The sequence below is a fragment of the Arvicanthis niloticus genome, chromosome 10, assembly GCF_011762505.2.
Source record: "Arvicanthis niloticus isolate mArvNil1 chromosome 10, mArvNil1.pat.X, whole genome shotgun sequence".
Classification (NCBI taxonomy): domain Eukaryota; kingdom Metazoa; phylum Chordata; class Mammalia; order Rodentia; family Muridae; genus Arvicanthis; species Arvicanthis niloticus.
Genome location: NC_047667.1, coordinates 31121885 through 31142352, shown reverse-complemented (window position 1 = coordinate 31142352; position 20468 = coordinate 31121885).

Here is a 20468-nt window from a genome sequence, read left to right as displayed (position 1 = left end):
TTTTGGATCTTTAAACTCCCAATTACTCACTTTTCATGTCACATATCCTGGGTGTTGTCTAAGATCCTTCTACTGCAATATTTTTTTTCTTATCACAAGCCCCAAAGCGGTATGTTTAATCAATCATGAGCTGTAAGGTTTGGCCTTCATTAGCTGACTACCTCAGGATATATGCTCTTTCTATAGACAGCTGAGCAATATACCCTATGATGGCTTTCCTTCATATATTTAATAGTTTTTAGTCAATACAAAGACATTACACTTAATTGCTTCCCCTGTCATTCACATCATTGGTCAATACACAGAGAGTTGCAGTATAGATGAAACCTAGCACCTGGTCAATGAAAACATGATGACTATAGTGCTTTCATTGGAGTCTACCAGTACTCTACATTGAACTTGGACTTATAAGATAGTTGGCACAACAGAAAAACATCCTATAGATTTTATTTAAGCAGACTTTATTTAAGGAAAATGAAAAGGTTACTTTTATGTTGTTGCCACCTAAACATATTCCAACAAGCAAATCCACACATTTAAAGAGTTGTGATTGTGTATTAAAAGATGGATAGTTTTCCTAACAGACTTGAATTTATTTATTTTCCCCCTGTGAACACTAATGGAATATGTGACACAGAGTTTGAAGGAAGAAAGGTTACATGACAGTTAATAAAATGAATATGCAGATTAGGACAGGCAACTTTCACTTTTGGCTCATTCATATAAAAGAAATATGAATACTTAATCACCACAGACCTTTGTTCTGTTTGTAGAGCATGTAAATACAAACTAAATACAAACTGATTTTGCTTAAAGTAAAATATTGTAGTAATTTAATAATATCTGATTATCATATTAACATCATTAATTTTAAAAGGTCATTCATAGTTAGTGGCAGTGAAGAAGAATTAAGGTGAGATTGTTGCCAGCCTGGACTACACAGTGAGAGTTCCAGGCCAGCCTGGGCAAAAGAGTAAGACCTTGTAATAGGACAGGACAGGACAGGACAGGACAGGACAGGACAGAACAGAACAAAACAAAACAAAATGGAGGTATTTGTGGTGTCTTCTGTCTTTTACCTACATTTAGCATTGATAATACCCAAAACACAACTCCCCAGTTCTAAATACTCTGGAGCTTCCTCAGGAACTGTCTGGAACTGTATTGGCTAAGGAAACTGACAGGTGCCTAACCACAATAGCTCATATATGATGGCACTTGTGGAAAATGATAAAAACAGAAGATATAATAAATTCTGTAGAATTTACAAAATCTGAAAGATGGTGCTTAGCAAATAAATTTAAAAGTAAATTTTATTCTCTAAACTGATGTCAGCTGTGAATATGCAGATTCATCACTCCCAATTCTCTCAAATTTTAAGACTTAATGATGCATAGTCCAGTTCATAATCACAATTTCAATACAATGAAGGCACAGAAGATTTTACTAAACTGTATATTTCCTCTTTTGCTTAAGCTTGTTTGAAGTTAGACTTTACACATTTTTTTTCCATTTTAGAAAGCATTGCCATTTGAATAATAGTATATTAAGGAAAATATTGTGAATTACTGTACAGTGGTATTTTTCTTACATATCAAACAAAGAATATTAATAAGTATTTCACTTTGGATACATTTAGTCACATGTATGTATTTATAATTCATACCCATGACTAGTGACAATAATTAGAAAAAACAGTTTACTGAAATCAGTGAATGGAATAGAACTCAACAAAAAGTAATTATCCCAATTGGGACATAAAAAAACCTATAGTTAACATTGAGGTATACAGTTGTGGAGTCGTTCTAAGAAGAGGAAATCTTTGAAACATTTGGTTCTATTTTTTTTAATGGAGATTCATTTAGATTTTCTTCTTAGAACATACCATTTGAAATGGGAAAGAGCACACATCATGAATGTGTTTACATACTAACACCATGTCATAAAAGTTCAGCTGCTCCACCTAGTTTAGATAATCCTTTCATTAAGTATTATTTCCCCAGTGTCTAAGACTTAAGCACTTGAGAAGCTAAGAAGTTTGATTTCCTGGAAATGTTCAAGCTAAGTGAGATTATAAATTGAGAATTAATATCAGAAAAGACTTAAAAAGTGAGTGTTCCCCTGAAGGTTTCAGTTCTTAGACTAAGTCTTCAGTTGACAAATGAAATTAAAAGACAAGAGATTATTACAGAGTAATGTTTTTCAAGCACCACTATCTGATTGTTTTTCAGAGGAAATTTTGTGTGTGAAGGATCATTTGTTTACAAATGCACAATTGATACACAAATAGAAGTAGGAAGAATTTTCATTGTATTTCAGTAAAGTATTATTGAAACAAATGCACCAACAAGTATTCATTCAGTGAAAAGAAGTTGAATGAAAAGAGAAACCTCCAGTCAAAATCACCAGCACATGAGATTGCATTAAATGTCTAGATGAATAAAGAGAAGTAAATAAATGGCCGATGTCTGTTTTTCTGCTTATAGTAAATTCACAAGGAGGTGTATATCAGGAGAAAGATTGAAAGAAGGATCATGTCTGAGAGAGTAAGTGTTTGTCAGACCCTAAGATTTTTTTTTTACTGGTTAGAATTTAAAGAGAGAAGACTTGGAGGCATCTACAGCAACCCTAAACCAAGGAAAACTGTGGTAGCAAGCATAATTTTTCTGGAAGTATTTCCCCTGAGTGTGAACATGACAATGGAATAAGTAAGTTTTCTCTGGATCCAAAACATGAGGAAGCAAACAAAGGAATTGGACAAATCAAGTGTGTGTGTGTGTGTTTAGTATAAGTATACATGAAACATTAGAGTGATAGCTGAATTGAAGATTGGTGAGACAACTGTGGAAATGATTGTCATTATCCAGAACCAATACCAAAAGCATTCTGTGGTACAAATACGGAGACTGAGATTTTGGTACCTCTGTTAGAATTAAGTTGCAGATTGGAGTTCTATTTCTTTTTTATTAAAAGCACCGTTACTAAAATTAGAAAGAGAATGAGAAATGAATTAAAAAGATTTAGTTGAGATATGTATTACCTCAAAATTCTGACTGTGGAGATGACTCAGGGAGGACTAGAGTTTGAATCCCATGTAAAAATCAGATACAGTCATGCACATCTGTAATGTAATCCCAATGGGGGATGTGAGGCACAAGAGATCCTGGAATCTCTGAGGCTAACTAACCTAGTGTATACAGTTGTGATTAACAAGAGACCTTGCATAAACCCTTAAGGCAATGACTGGCAGTGGAGATTGTCTTGTTACCTTCATATTTATTCTTTTTTTAGTTACAAGCCAACACTGACACATGAACATACATATGCATATAAAAACACAAAAACATACACATCACAAAGAAGATTAAATTCAAGAACCAAGAAATTCTTGGAACCAAGAAAGATTTGAAAATGATATTTTGTGGTAATGAATTCTGTAATATATATACACATACACCAATTGGGAGAAATTTACATATTTGGCTCTAATACACAACTATATGAATTATGTATATACATTAATTTTAAAAAGTATGCTATGATACATTTAAATTTTGTCTTGATATGTCTTAAGCACGTTGTTTTCAGACCTACTTTTCATGATATAGGCTCAACTGAAATGTAATTTATACTGATATAATTGAGTTATCATAGTAGTATTTTAATAGTTATGTCAGAATTTGAATGCTATGGTAATCTGTTCTTAAGCAAATGTTCTTTCATACATGCATCTTCTTTATGTGACCTTAGATTAATTCTCTTGAAATTCAAAGCACAAGTATTTTGCCATTATTAAGTTTATGAAGCTTAAAGTAGCCTAGTATTCTTTTAAATAATTCTGTCACCTGGGATTCACCTCTAGTTTCTTACATTTGTCTATTAATATTTAGCTTTTCCAGTAAAGCATACACTTCAGGAAATTAGAGTTATGTGTCATCTCTTCTAGATTACAATTTTGTAAAACTTTTTATTTAAATGTAGCTAAATTAAAGATCAGGGCTGTTAAGATGCTGACAATGACAAAAATTACACATCCAACATTCTTACTTGTAAAGAAAATGAGTGGAATGAAGGTATCTTTATTATCTTTATAATGTACTTCAGTGAAATCTGTCCCTTAACATAATGTTAATACTGATAATTCTTTTCCTTGCTAAACACTTTTCCTTCTTTATGACTGAAAGGAGAAAGGAACTGCCTTGATCATCAATATTAAGCATTTACTTAAGTTTTAAGAACTGAATCCATTTTCCATTCGCACTTGTGACTAAAATATGACCAAATTTAGTTTTGAATGTCATCAAAAGCATGAAAAAAGGGTGTATCATTTGGGGAAATATTTGGGAGTCATGAAAGGCTGCTAGCTAGAAGAATCACACCTGAATGACATCACACGCAAACTTCCTCCTCTAGCATCCCCTACTTTAACTGAGCTTTTCTTTTACTGCCCGGTATACACTAGTATCATAACTCTACTTTTATTGGGAACACATCAAGGGCAGATTTTCTTTTTTAGTTCTTTGGTGCTTGGATCTTGATATATATTCTATAAATGTTGAAAGATGCCTAAACAGATTTGAATTCAGAGAGGCAGATTGATTATGAAAGGGTAACATGTAGGAGTAACATGAAAGAGGGTGGTTCACTGGGGTGAAGGAAGATTTGAGTCACTAATGTTTGGTCCTACATTGGCCTTGAATTAAAAGGTGTTCATTAAGGTCGGAGCAATGAGAGAGAATATTTCTTGTAATTTTTATTCTGAGAGCACATTAATGGTGTTGTATTTCAATTATAATTATCTTATTAAATTATGATACAATTTCTTCACTTACAAATGAGAACATGACATTAAGAGAATTGCACACAGCATCACGGTGTTTTAGAACATTTTGATTCTTCTTCCATGGTGTTCTCAGTTGTGGGAGCACATTCATGAATGACAGAAGATCTTGGCATTTTATTGAGGGAAACGCATAGACATCAACAATACCAAATACTAAATAATTTAAATTATAAACTATATAATCTTAATATGTCATTTTTATGCCCTTAAAATTACTTCTAAGTGTGGTGCAACTAAGTAATCATAAGTATGGAGATATTCACAACTCTTATTATTCCCATTTTATATACTATGAAAATACATTTGCACAATAACAACATAATTAACTATGAGTATATGTTAGTAGAAAATACTGAATTCAAACTAATGTAGCTCTGAATGGATTAACTTTTATGCTATCAAGATAATTATAAAATTTGAAGTGTAGTTGTTAGTTGCTACTCTACTGGTAAATCTTTTCCTGCAGAGGATAGTTTGTAGGACTTTTGAATTTGTTTAGTTTGTTTCTCTGTATCCTTATTTTTTCACACATAATACCATGGCTCAGTAGCTAGTATACATTAATAGAAGGCAATTATAAGAGTACTTACAAATTATTTTTGGCTTGCAAAAAAATATAGCTTTTTGGTAAATTGCCATCTTTTAGATCTGAGTAGTTATCAAGGTTTGCAGAAGCATGTCTCTAAGTCAAAACACAGTAATGTTAAGCCTAGAATGAAATGATACATATAAGTGAATAAAATCATTTAGGATTAACTTTTCAGGAAAATTATTACTAATAAGACAAAAAATTATGGTTGTTCTCTGTATACAGCTACTACCGTTATCTACATACATATATAACAGGCTTTAATAGAAGGAAAAAGCAAAGTATACTGAAAACAAGAGAGAAAAAATGCTCATATATTTGTATTTTATTGAACCCATTGTGTCAGTATATTTTGTAGTATTGTAAAAATATCAAACATGTATGTTCACTTACTTTATATTTTGTACATGATGAAGCTGAATCCTAGTAAAGGCTTGTAGCTTAAATAAAGCCCTCATGTAAGCAAGTGTTGAGCCTGGTTTCCAACCTTATACTTTTAAAGTTTACTTGCTTTATAAATCTCTGTATACAATGTTTATTACTTGTTGACCATATTCACTCAGACCCATATTATATCCCCTGTTAGTCTCTTTTGATCTACTGAGAAGTTATGTCTTTCATGCCATATAAGTATACATAATTTTAAGAAATATATCCTAAGTACAAATATATTTGCATAATATATAAAATGGTAAATATTTTTCCTAATATATATTTCTATAATATGTTTTATCTATTATCTCTCTATTTTTATTCATATAATCTATTCTTGTATCATCTATCTGTTTATCTATCATCTATCTATCTATCTATCTTCATCATCATTATCATCTATCAATCTAAATGTAGGAACCATAAATGAGAAAAACATGCAATATGTGTATTTTGAGAATGCCTTAATGTTTACTTAATATGATTATCTTAAGTTAAATGCATTTCCCCACCAGCAGCATGTTCTCATCCTCATTTATGCCAAGAAGAACTCTTGTTGTGTGTGTATGACAGTCCTTCATAAGTTTCTTTGTTGAAGAATGCCTAGGTTGCCTTCATTATTTAGCTACTGTAGCTTATATCTTATACAAGTATTAATTTGCATGCATGGCTGTGGTGTGTTGACTAGGAATACTTTACATATCAAATAATGCTGTATTGAACATATATATGTTAAATCTATTTTTATTTTTAGAAGAAATATTTATATTATATTTATTGTATCTGGCAGTTTATCTCTGAGTAACACTGTATAGGGGTTTTCTTTTTGCTACCTCCTTGACAGAATTTGTTGTTTTCTTAATGTTTTCTTGCTTTATTATTTCTAGGGAAGATATAATTTTATACAGTTTTGAATTGTATTTTTCTGATGATGAGTGGTTTTGAATATTTTTTGTTTGTTTGTTTATTGATCATTTATCATCTTTTGAGAACTGTGTTTAATTAGTCAGGATATTGATTGAGTAGTTTGCTTTCTATTTCAGTTTTTCGAATTCTTTGTTCATTCTTGATAGTAATTCTTTATTAAATGTACCAAAAATTGCTATCATCTTGTAGGCTGTTTCTTGATTAACAATTTTCCTTGCTTGGAAGATGCTTTTCAATCTCACTGTTTGTTCCTGTGCTAGTTTCATGATATTTTTTTGCTATGTTATGCAATGAAAATTTAAATCATAACAGTATTATGTCTAGTATGACACAGTTTGGTCAGAATTGCTTTGGCAATGTACGGTCTTTTAATATTTTGTTCTATATCTGTGAATAGATATGTTGACATTTTGGTATGGACTTCAGTAAATCTGTATGTGGTTTTAGTAAGATAACCATGTTCACTACATTCATTCTTCTATCCATGTACATGAGAAGTCTTTCCCACCTTTTATTGTGTTCTTGAATCTTGTTCTTCAATATTTTAAAATTTGCCCTATAAAAGTCTTTAACTCCTTGACAACTTTATTCTAATATATCTTTTTTGAGGCAATTGTGAGTAAAATTGTTTTCTGGATATTTTTTCTTTAGTGAGTCTGTTACTCATAAATATGAAAGCTACTGATGTTTATGCCCTAGTTTATAATCTGCCACTTTGTGTATAATATTAATTCTTTCTAAGAGTTTTCTGATGGAGAGATGGTGAACAGGAGTTTGGAGTGTCAAGATGATTTCATTCTTCTGCAAGAATGAAATCATTTCATCACATAAAATAAAAAAGTTGAGTTCTTTTCTTAGATTCATCAACAATTTGTGACTATTTTAAAATAATTTTTCTTTTTAACCCTCTTTTTGTTTGTGTGTGCTCCTCCTTTTCTTACTTTGGTATTTGAGTTAAACCTGAGTAAGGAAAGGTTTATTTTCTTTTGTATTTTTGCCATAAACTCTCTATGATATTTCATGAGACTGCATTCATATAAAGGTAAATTATACTGAATGGGGAAAACAAATTTATTTTGTCTCATGCAGAAGAATATACTGTAAATACCGATGAAATTACCAGAACTGTCAACGTGCTGCTGAGTAAATTTGTGAAATATTCATGCCAGTTTCTCTCTGAAAGCAGCATTTCAGAGATTTATGATTTAGCCTATGACTAATAAGAAAGCACCAAATGAAAACACCTGAGCTTATTATTTAAGAAAATACTCAAAATGAAAATAAAGTCACTGAAGCTTCACAATTAATGTAGCCAAGGCTGAATAATTTTAAAGTATAGAGGACTTGCACATGTTTTATTGTTTTATTTGAGATGAGGCAAGGAATATGATTCTGAGTGAGCTCCACACCAGTAGAACAGAGGCTTCTGGGAAAAAGTCACATTTCACACCTGAATGGCTTTTTGCAAATTGAAATTGGTGCTTCCTTTCTGTTACAGAATTCTGCTCCTAAACGTTTGTCCTTGTCAAAATATACCTTAAGCAATTATATATTGTAATTTTTTTAAAAAAAAGAATCTCATCTTCCTACAGAGAAGGTAAAGTTATATTGTGAGAAATCACTTTCTTATTATATGACTCATTAAAACTATTATGAAGCCAATTCAAGCAACATTACTTATTTTTATTCATGTGAATTGAGGTGACTCTGATTATATGTTCTGAAAATCATCAAGGAGAAGCCCTTTGTCATAATTCTTGGAAGAAATAATTCATTTTAGTATTTCTGCTTTGATCCTTTAGGAAATGTTTGTAATAAGCTTCATGTACCTACTAGAACTCCACATATCTCATCACTGACATTGCCATAAAAGTTAAAATTGTTTGAAACAGCAAACAAATTCTTATACAAGCATTTAAAATATACTATTTGTAAGCATTCTGAACTTGAATTCTGAACTACATCTCAATAGAAAGAGTAATAAGAGGACAGCATGTATTCCTAGTTAAGACTAAAAACCACTTGAAATAATTTTAGGTGTTGATAACTTGGGAATTATAGTGGAGGCATTAGGCTGTTGTCTACAGATGTTACAATGGTGGAAGGAACAGTGGAAAAACAGAACAAAAAAGGATTTTTTAATTAAATAGTGAGGGTTTTTCAACAACTGTTCACCTTATTGAAAATAATCTCTAAGTGCTTTAGGGCCAGCTTGCCCCTTATTCCAAATTCCTTTATGAAGCAGCACATAATGCACTATATAGAAATTGAATTGCAGATTTTTAAGAGCATAGATTATCTTTCTTTTCACTGTTTTTGTATGTGTCTAAATACTAAAACTTCACCTACTTGAGATTGTATTTTGCATTTCTTTCTGTCTCTCTGTAATATATCTAGGAAGTTATGTACTGGATCCCCTTTCATTTTTCTGTGATGACTTGAAATGACGATGTAGACTAAGAAAATTATAGTTCATTATTTTCTTAAATAATAATTTTTCAATTTAATAATCTCAGTTACAAAATTCTGCCAAGTTTCCTAACAAATAACTGTTGGGGACCGACTTTTAGCCGAAAGTGGCTATCAGCTTTGCAGCCATCTTGAGCCATATATCCTGACATGAGACTTGGATTACAATAGCCTACAACAGCTGAGCACACTCTGATAATCTTGGTTTAGATACCTTGGGTGTGTGAGATTAAAGGTGGGAGATTAAATGTGTGTAACTTAATAATGTAACTTAGAAGTGTGGAGATCAGATTTAGAGACAAGACCTAAGGGCATGATTAAAGGTGTGACCTGAAGTTGTGACGTAGAAGTGAGACATATAAAAGGCAGAGACAGAGATCAGAGAATCAGACAGAGGAGACAGAGAAGCAGGCACTTGGAAGAGAACTTGGAAGAAGTAACTTGGAACTTGGAGGCACTAGGGACTAGGCACTAGGGGCTAGGAACTAGGGACTAGGAACTTAGGACTTGAGACACTTAGAGAAAGAGAGACTGAAGAATAAATGGGATTGAAACACATTCTGTCTGAGTCCGTCCTCACTCTCTCTCTTGCTGAACCCTGACCTGCGGACCAGAGCGGCAGCTTGGACCAGGACACAGTGGCCACCAAATATGGGGCAGCCTGGGCCTCAACATTTTGCTCGAGCCGTGACATTTTTGGCGCCCGAAAAGGGACTGGAGCTTAGGTCCCAACATTTTTTGGCCGCCCGAATGTGGGACTAGTGCGGTTCTCAACAAATAACCTTGAATGAGGAGGTTTGCTGTCTCTCAAATATATTGCAGATTGATGAGGACATTATATAAGCAAAAACTTTCTTGTATTTAGAATTATTATTACCCAAAACACAATATAGATGGAAATGTCAGTGTAGGCAGAGTTGTATACTTTTTCTTTATTTCAGGTATTTGTTCCTCACACTACTCTCTGCAGGACTTTTAACCACCCCCTTCAGTCTGTCTAATTATACTATATTCTGGTAGCAATCAGTTATTCTAGTCTTCAGTTGCCTTGGTATCAAATTCATGGTCCAGTTGCTCTATATTGCAAGAGAGTGAAAACCTACTTGTTGAACAGACAGATCCTGTCATGGTATTATATAGTTAGGTCCACCTGGGTCAAAAGAGGAGAACAGTATTAGATAAGATTTAGTGACTTGTAAGAAATGATTACTGTAGAAATGACATGTATGCTTTTATGAGTAAAACTGAAGTTCAGGTAATTCAGTAGCAGTGGGGCTGAGAAGAGACACTCACAGGAATAAAGAAGTCATTTCTGTACAATCCTAATAGCCCGCATTTGTAATCCTTTGTGGCTCCTACTACATTTCAGTTTCATTATTTAATCTCAAATAAGAAATGATGACCTGCTTGAAGTTATGGACTGTGGCTTTGACCTTTGTATTTCTCATTCTTTTTATTATTTTTATAGCATTTATTCTGCTATTTTTCAAGATTATAATTTTATATTTTAAATTAAAATCTTACTACCCTTTCATTCCTCCAGCCCCTCTCAAATTGCAGTTTTCAGCATCATATATATATATATATATATATATATATATATATATATATATAATCAGCAGTTATTTGTTACCTGTACTTTTCTATGCTTTTTGCATAGGGGAAGAATCATATGAGATTTCATACTTTCTGTCTTAGCAAGTCTGTTGATATTTGATATTTTCATTATTAAGTTAAGTTCATCCTTTGATAGCCATTTCTAAGAGAGCTACACACTAGACTTCTTGTTGCTCTGGCTTTTACGTTCTTATTGCTGCCTCTTATGTAATGTTCTTTGAGTGTTAAATGCAGAAGCTGTACTGAAGCTGTATCCATGTAGACTGTGTCCCCATGATCCATTGATCTTTGGAGTGTATACACTTGTGGTTTTCTGTAATGGTCTCTGCTTGTTATAGAGAAAAACTTCTTTGATGTTAGGTGGTAGCTATTTTAGCCTCTAGGTTTAAGGATAAGATTCTAAATTTAGTAAAAGAACTATGTTGGTATAGTAAAGTTGCAGTAATAGGTCTTCATCTAACATCTATGGTATCACTAAAACAAGCAAGCCATGATTTCCTTTCTGTCAAGTAGGCTGTATGTCTGCTTAGACTACTGTTTGTTGCTACCAACATGTGCATGCTACTAAGGTACATTAACAAATATCTCCAAATCATTGAGAAACACTTAAAGAGATGCTCAACATTTTAGTCATCAGGGAAGTGCAAATGAAAACCACTTTGAGATTTCATCTTACACCTGATAGAATGGCTAAAATCAATGAAACAAGTGATAACTCATGCTGGCCAGGAACAGAGTAAAATGAACACTTATGATTTGCTAGTATAGAATAAATTCATAAAGCCATTATGGAGAAAAGTGCAACAGTTTTTCAGAAAGATGGAACCCAATCTACATCAAGACTCAGCTATACCACTGTTGGACATATACCCAAAGGATGCTTTATTAATTTACGGAGACACATGCTCAACCATGTTCATTGCAGCTCTCTTCATAATAGACAGAAATTGAAAACAACATAGATACTCCTCTATAGAATAATGAATAAAGAAAATACCCAGCCATTACAAAAATCAATCCATCATTATAATTGTAGAGTCTGAGGAAAAGTGATGATTAAATTTAATTTTTTTCCTAAGTTTAAATCTATATAGAGATTGGGTGAGTTTCTAGTTTTTCAGATTATCATGTAACTTTATGACCAGGTAATAACATGTATTAAATACCTTCCTTTTAAAAATAGGCTACACAACTAGGTCATGCTAGTTTCAATTAGATTTAAGAGTAAATATTATAGTCTTATAGACTTATGGCTTTATATTTCTTAGCTGTGTTCTTATAGCTAATGAGATGTTCTATAGATTCTCAATTGCACTAATAGAATCATTCATTCATGTTTTTAAGAAGAAAATGTGTTAATGTGAATAAAAGCATCTCAATTTGGAGTTATACATAGAAAATTAGCAAATATATAATATATAAAATATATTTATACCCTTGTGGAGGCAGGGGGGAGTGGGGTCAATGGGAAGTTTTTAGAGGGGAAATTGGGAAGGGGGATAACGTTTGAAATTTAAATAAAAATAATTTATTTATATTATATGACAAATATAATGTATAATATATAAATAATACAATAATTATAATATAATATATACTATATTATATAACAAAATATAAATATATATATATATGTGTGTGTGTGTTTGTGTGTGTGTGTGTGTGTGTGTATGTGTGTGTGTTCTAAGACAATGTCACATATATACCCAATACAGACTAACCCGTTTCACTCCATACTTTTTCACATTCCTGCTTATCTGGTCTCATACCAAAAATATCTCTTTTATATTCATGTATATTTGCTTTATGATCCACTCAAGCCTGGTGGGTTCAGCAGTGGGAACATAACTGAAGATAGGTGTTCCACTTTTTTACAATTTCTCAATAGCCTGCAGTTCACCAGCTTAATGCAGAGGCCTTGTGAGCTGTTCCTGCTTTCATGGCTGACTAATCTTTTAAATTATTTTTGTTTTAGGTGTATGAGTCTTTTGACCTAATGTATGTCTGTGCACCATGTTCTTGCCTGGTGCCAACAGAGGTCAGAATAGGGCATCAGTTGCCCTGAGCTAGGAGTTATATTTTATTATGAACTGTCATGTTGGTTTGGGGAATCAAATCCTGGTCTTCTAGAAGAGCATGCACTGATCTTAACCACTGAGCTATGTCTGTAGCCCCCCTCATGACTGACTGTTGACTGAGTCTGTCTCAGGGCCTGTCTTATGAGGGCCCAATGCAGGGGAATACTTTGTGGAAGTAAATTATTGTAGTGATTGTTTATAATGTAGAGAATGACATTTTATAGCTCTTCACCCTATCTTCTTAAGTACACTCATATATACTTCCAACCTCCTCTTATTTATGGGTCCAAAGCCTTGGAGGAGGTAGTATAAATATCCTATTTAGTGTTGAGCCTGTGACCCTCACTTATCCTCAGCATCATGGGTGTGTGTAAGTCTCTGCGTAAACTACTATTTTTTGAAGGAATAGTGTTTTCTGAGTTAGGCTCACAGTGATGTTTGTCTTCATCTATAAGCATAGAAGTCAGTTGTCTGTTAACACAGTTTAGTTAAACATTAGAAAAATTCTTTTCCTATGCCTACAGCTTCTCCAGCCATGGCTTGACAGACAAAATGTGGCCATCCATATGATAGCGGCATATGTCTTGTGGGGGTAACTGTTGCGGCCAGAGCTGCCCCAAGTTGGGCGTCAAAAATGTTGAGAGCCACTCTAGCCCATGTTTGGGGGCCAAAATGTCTCAGACCATTCTTTCTGTCAATGTTGGGACCCGCACTGCCAAAGCCTTGGACGCTAAGTTGTTAGAGCCTGCACTGCCCCAAGCTGCTCTGGTCTTTGGGTTGGGGTTCAGCAAGAGAGAGAGAGTGAGGACAGACTCGAAGAATGGAGACCAGACAGAGTGTGATTCAATCCTGTTTATTCTTCAATCTCTCTTCTTCTCTTCAAGTCCCTAGTTCCTAGTCCAAGTTCCAAGTCTCGAGTTCCTAGACCCTAGTTCCTAGTTCCTAGTGCCTCCAAGATCCATGCTTCTTTCCAAGCTCCCTTTCCAAGTGCTCACTCCAAGTGCGTAATACTTAATAATCATTTCTTCTGAGTTCTCTTGTCCAAGTGTCTTCTTCCTCAATGCCTAATTCCTACTCATTTCTTCTGTCTGTCTCTCACCTTTTATATGTCTCACTTCTAAGACATGCCTTTAAGTCACGCCTTTAAGTCATGCCCTTAGGCCTTGTCTCTAAATCTGATCTCTAAGTCACACCCTTAAGTCACACACCTTTAAGTCTCACACACCCAAGGGAAAATTCTGGGTATCTAAAACAAGATGTTGTCAAAGTGTGCTCAGCTGTTGTAGGCTATTGTAAACAAACCTCTTATCAGGGTATATGGCTCAAGATGGCTGCAAGGATGATAGTCACCTTCTGTCGGCTCCCCACAGGTAACCAAGTTCTTTCTGATTGGGTTTGAGGTAATTTCCATGATTGGTTTTGTAAACCTCTCTATTAGGGAAGCAAAATAAAACAAACAAAACTCAAACCAAACTAATCAAACAGAGAACAGTATATATTAAAAAGGAGTCTTAAGTCTCTCCACAAATTTTGGAATGTCAGAATTGTGTGGAAGGTGAATCATTTATTATATGACTACATTGGAATTGGCGTTAGGAATAAACTGAAAGGGATAATTTTGTTCAGTGTGCTACATGTTGATCCCCTCAGAGTTTCCCACTCAGTGAAAATCCATTAAAATATATCTAGGTAGAGAGCAAATAGAAGAGAGGTGATTAACAATTGTTCTTTGTGAAGTAGCAAGGCCTTTGAAGGCCTTTACCTTTTGTACTTCCTTTTTTGCAAAATTGGATGGTCATTAAATCGGCAGCTGTTTTCCTCTGTTTTGAAATATAGCACGTGCTCTGAATATGTGAGATAATTGATGTGATTTTTTTACTGTTATCTCCTCATTGTGATCTTTCATTTATAGATAATATGAGGTCAGTATATCAACCAACTCTGAAGAACTTGTAATTTTGCTCTCTGTAACTTCCATTTAATACCACAAGATTTCACCTTATAGGTAAATATGTTGAAAATTCTGGACATTTGTGTATTTTATAGATATAGATATCTTTTTAAAGGTCTATAATAAATAATCAAATAGTAAATATCAGGCTATTTATGCAGTCATTTTTTTAGATATGATATTGGTATATAAGTATATGTGTGTGTATATGTGTATGTGCAGTTATACATGCACACATTTGTAGGTACACATATCAACATATGTATATATGTATGTATGTTTCAATCTTACCTGTTCCTTGTGTTTTACTCAGCATGAAGACACTTTTGAAACTCTAGATATTACATATTGCTTTTTGTCAGTTTATAAGCTTATCAAATGAAAGAACATTAAGCAATATAATGTTACCATCACTGTCAATATATTTGACACTTGTTATGAAGTAAATAAATGCCAAAGTCAAGACTAGTCTTATGGCCCTCTGTAGAGCTAACATAGCTGACACTGTAAATTTGGCAAATTTTTGCAAAATGGAAGAACCACTTAGCAATGTGACTGAGTCATACAAGGGGAAATTTGTTCTTTGGGCAATATATCTGCTTCTCTTTGTACATTTTCTGGGACATTTGGTCCCACTCATGACATGTCCTGAATTGTATTTTATAGGACAGTTCTTTATTCTTAGTTCTTTATTCTTAGACTAGAAGCTAGCCATTGAAAAAAATTATTTATTTATTTACATCCCAAATATTGCTCCCTTCCCAGTTAGTTGCCCTTCACAGAGTCCCTTACACATCCCCTCTCCCATTAGCCCCTGAGAAGACAGCTTTTCCCCCATCTAACTACCAGGTGTATCAAGTCTCTGCAGAATTAGAAGCACCCTCTCCTACTGAGACCATACATGGCAGCCCTCTGCTACCTATGTTCAGGGGTCTTTGGAGCAGCTTGACTATGCACTTTGACTAGTAGTTCAGTCTCTGGAAGCTTCCAGGGGTCTAGGTTATTTGACACTGTTGGTCTTCGATCCTTCCCCTAACTTTTCCATAAGTGTCCCCGACCTCTGTCCAATGTTTGGCTTTGGCCAAAACATTTAGCCAAAACATATCTGCATTAGCCTGAGCCAGCTGCTGTCCATAGCATCTGAGAGGGCTGCTATGCTAGGCTCCTGTCTGCAAGCACAAGATAGCATCATTAATAATATGAGGGATTTTTTGCTGCCCATGTGATGGGTGTCAAAATGGGTCAGTCGCTGGTCACCCATTCTTTCACTCTCTGCTCCATCTTTGTCCCTACATTTCATTTAGGCAGGACCAATTTGGGGTTGAAAGTTTTATGGGTGGGTTGGTGTCCCCATTCCTCTGCTGTCTGCCTAATGGATGTGGTCTCTTCAGGTTCAATATCTCCATTGTTGGGCATTTTGGCTAAGGTCACCTGCATTGACTCCTGCGAGCTTCCCTCATCATGGGTCTCTGGGACTTTCTAGAGAATCCCTCCACACCTCCACCTCTAACGCTGCAACTGCATATTTCCATTCATTCTCCTGGCCCTCTGGCACGCTCTCCTGTTTCTGCCCATGCCTGCTCCTACCGGCCCCCTCATTTACCTTGCCGTCCCATCTCCCACCCCATTTCCTTCCTCCCAGTACCTTCCATAATTGTTTTGTTCCCCCTTCTAATTGGGATTAAAGCATTTTTTTTTTTACTTAGTCTGTCCTCCTCCTTTAACCTCTTTGGGCCTGCTAGCCATTATTTTTACTGTTAGTATGTAAGTCAACTCTCTGGCAATCCAGAGGGTCTTTAAGCTATATGATACCTCTCATAGCATTTTTTTGGTGCAGCAGACTTGATTAGATTGTTTACAAATATGAACATTTATAAACAGTTTGAAACAGTCAAACAAAATAATTATGGCAGTCTGTAAGTCACATTTAACTAGAATTACTTTACTTTTAATTGGACAATGTGGAAGATCATGTTAATGGATATGTGAAAATGAACAGAATGAATATGATTTACTTTTTTCTATAAATTTTATGTCAGTTATTTTAGGTATAAAGTACATAAATGCTACTTTGATGTTACAAGTAACAAATTTCAATCATGGATTTTAAGTAGTAATACCTAAAATACTAGTTTTTTTTCTAGTATTTCTTAAGCAATTTAACATAATAATTCTTTTGATAATTATAATAGCTCTTCAAAATAAGTTTGAATAATGACTTTTATGATGACCACATTTTTTCTTATTCTTAATTCATGTACTTTGTGAAGGTTTTCTCTTTATGCTTATTTAGACTACCATTGGCCTCAAAGATATAGATGGCCACCTCATTATCAAGTTGCCTTCTAACTTTATTTAAGGATCAATTATATAAGGATTTCTCCTTAACAGACAAGTTTCTTGTATAAATTCATTAATTATTAACTAAACTCATGTCAAATATTATCTATAATAATTGGAGGCTATGATTGCAGCAAACAAAATAAAAACAAACTATTTAGTGTTCAATTTAGGAAACCAACCATAGAAAGCTCATTTCTTAATATTATGGTCCTTCAAAATTAAAACATGTATTGATTTTCATTTAAACCACCTTATTTTATGTCATAAGAACTGTAGTTTTAAAATCTTATTTGCTCCAACAGTTTCAAAATAGGATAGGCATTATTTCTCACTAACAGTATGCTTCCGAGTAATGAAGATAGAATAGTTTAAGGTCTTCAATAAGCAGATTTGTGCTCATGGTTGCCACTAAACCATGATTCAGTATGCTAATACACTTCTTTCATTATTTATTGTAATATTATGTGATTTAAGAGAACTATTCCTAAAGCCCGAATTCCAATGAATACATAATAGTATTGTCACTTATGTATATATTATGTAACAAATTAAAGTGTAGAAAATTAATTATGTGGTTAGACGTCAGATTCTCCTAGTCACTATGGTGTATATTCATTATTGAACATTTCTATAATTAGTTGCTATTAAATTTGGGGAAAATACTAGTGATTACTATTTCACATATGTAATTTAATGTTTTTATCATATATATACATAAACATTTATTTATGTATCTATACATGTATCTATCTGTCTCTCTGTCTATTGTCTATCTATATGTGCAAGCAACTAAGTAGACTCAGGAGGTTATATTTATATATTTATTAATTTATATATATGTGTGTGCTTTCTAAGTATAGTATTGATAATAAGGAGTAGTAGGATAAATAAGAGGCCATGGATTTGCAAGAAAGTGTGGGGATACAGAACTTTGGAAGGCTTGGTGGGATATAAGAGACTTTATTAATCATCTTTAATTTTTTAAATGATGTGTTGAAATAATATATGACAAGAATTATGTTCAAAATCGATAATACAACATAGATGATTTGGGAGGCATAGTATATGTAGATTATTCTGATTAGACTGAAATATCAGTTGGATATTTTAAACAATAGAGAGGAGAGTTGAGGATCCATTGAAAGTTTTGATTTTGGCTTTGTTCTACTTTAAAGAATTTAATATGTAGTTTTATATAATAAGTAATAGAAGTTTTAGATTCATAATTACTGCATGTTGCTGCAACCACACTGGCTATTTTATTAGGAGGATATCATTACACTAGATTATATTCATTGTCTAGAAAAGGATAAAAACCAATCAACCAAACAACCAAGTAAAACTGTGTTAGTTGGCTTAACACATCATTAATCCATAGGATATTCTGGAATAGAGGGCATTATAGGATATGGGCTTATTCAATTATAGAAGAAACAAACAAAACTGAGTGGAACATTTATCAACTTTGAATTAAAGACATCCTACTAAAATATGTGTCCCATTTTCTCCTTTTATTTATTATATATCAACAAGCATATAATAGCTATCTCTTCCTTGTTTCATTGACCTCTAAAAATGAATTTGTCAATACATATTTAATTTGTAAGGTTAAAATCTTTGTATTGGACTGAAAGTGTAAGTTGTGTGGTTGACTACTTGACTGTGTAATACATAGTCTCAAGAAAATAAGTTGGAAGGATCCTTAGCCACAGCAAAAACCAAAAAAATAAGAGAAAAAAATCAGTTGTCATTGTTTGGGCATCAAAGTGAAAAATGTTTGCCATTGAGCACTTCAGCTTAAAGTTTCATAAATACATTAGAGACTAAAGTAATATTAATATGGCAGAGGAACTGATTGTGATGTGTAAGTGAGTGTTACCAGGACCAGTGTGGAAGATTTGGAAACTGAAGAAGGGCAAAGATGAAGAAGCATTGTTTGAGACAAAATGAGTAATTTACAATTCTGCCTTAACCTCTGTACAAGGGAATCTTATCCCTGTGTGGTCACTTTAGAGTAACAAGGACATGCTGACTGACACTTTTATTCAAAAGAAAATTTAGACTTTTGTGTCTTTATTTTAAAAATGAGATTTAGCCAAAAGAACAATAGAAAAAGCAAAAGGAAACTCACAAAGAAGAAAAGCAGCCTGAAGATTGCACTTTGTACTCTCATTACATGTTTACCTCTCAGAAGAGGTTGCAGAAGAATAGACTTCACATGCCTGGCAGAAAGCTGCAATACCAAGAACCCTTTCTGAGCAGTCTAGTGTTTCACTTAACACTCTCTTTTGAGTACTTCCATATTTTTTTAAAACTGATGAAGACAGTGAAAAGGGAAGTAATCATCAATACAGCTAAGAACTTCAAAACCTTGAGGCATTTTTAAAGAAAATACCTCTGCCCATTTTCTCCCTATCTATTCAATATAGTATTTGAAGTCCTAGCCAGAACAATTAGACAACAAAAGGAGGTCAAAGGGATGAAAATTGGAAAGGAAGAAGTCAAAATATCATTTGCATATCATATCATTTGCAGATGATATGATAGTATACTTAAGTGACCCCAAAATTTCCACCAGAGAACTCCTAAACCTGATAAACAACTTCAGCAAAGTGGCTGGATATAAATTAACTCAAATAAATTAGTAACCTTCTTCTACTCAAAGGATAAACAGGCTGAGAAAGAAATTAGGGAAATGATACCCTTCATAATTGTCACCAGAGTCTGAGGGAAAAAAAAGGCAGATACTTGCGCAGCCAACCATTGGACTGAGCAGGCAGGGGCAGGGCAATGGAGGAGTTAGTGAAAGGACTGAAGGAGTCTAAGGGGTTTGCAATCCCATAGGAAGAAAAACAATATCAACCTACCAGATCCCCCAGAGCTCTCAGGGACTAAACCACCAACCAAAGAGTACACATGGAAGGACCCATGGTTCTGCCTGCATATGTAGCAGAGGACAGCCTTGTCAGGCATCAGTGGGAAGAGAGACCCTTGGTACTGTGAAGGCTTGATACAGCAGTGTAGGGGAATTTGAGAGTGGGGAGGTGGGAGTGGGTGGGTGAGGGAACACACTCACAGAGGCAGGGGGAGGGAGGTGGGATGGGGGTTTCTATGGGGTAACTGGGAAAGGGGATAGGTGGAAAATGTAAATAAAGAAAATATCCAATAAAACATGATGATTAAAAAAAATAGAAAATACCTCTGTCTCATAGTCACATT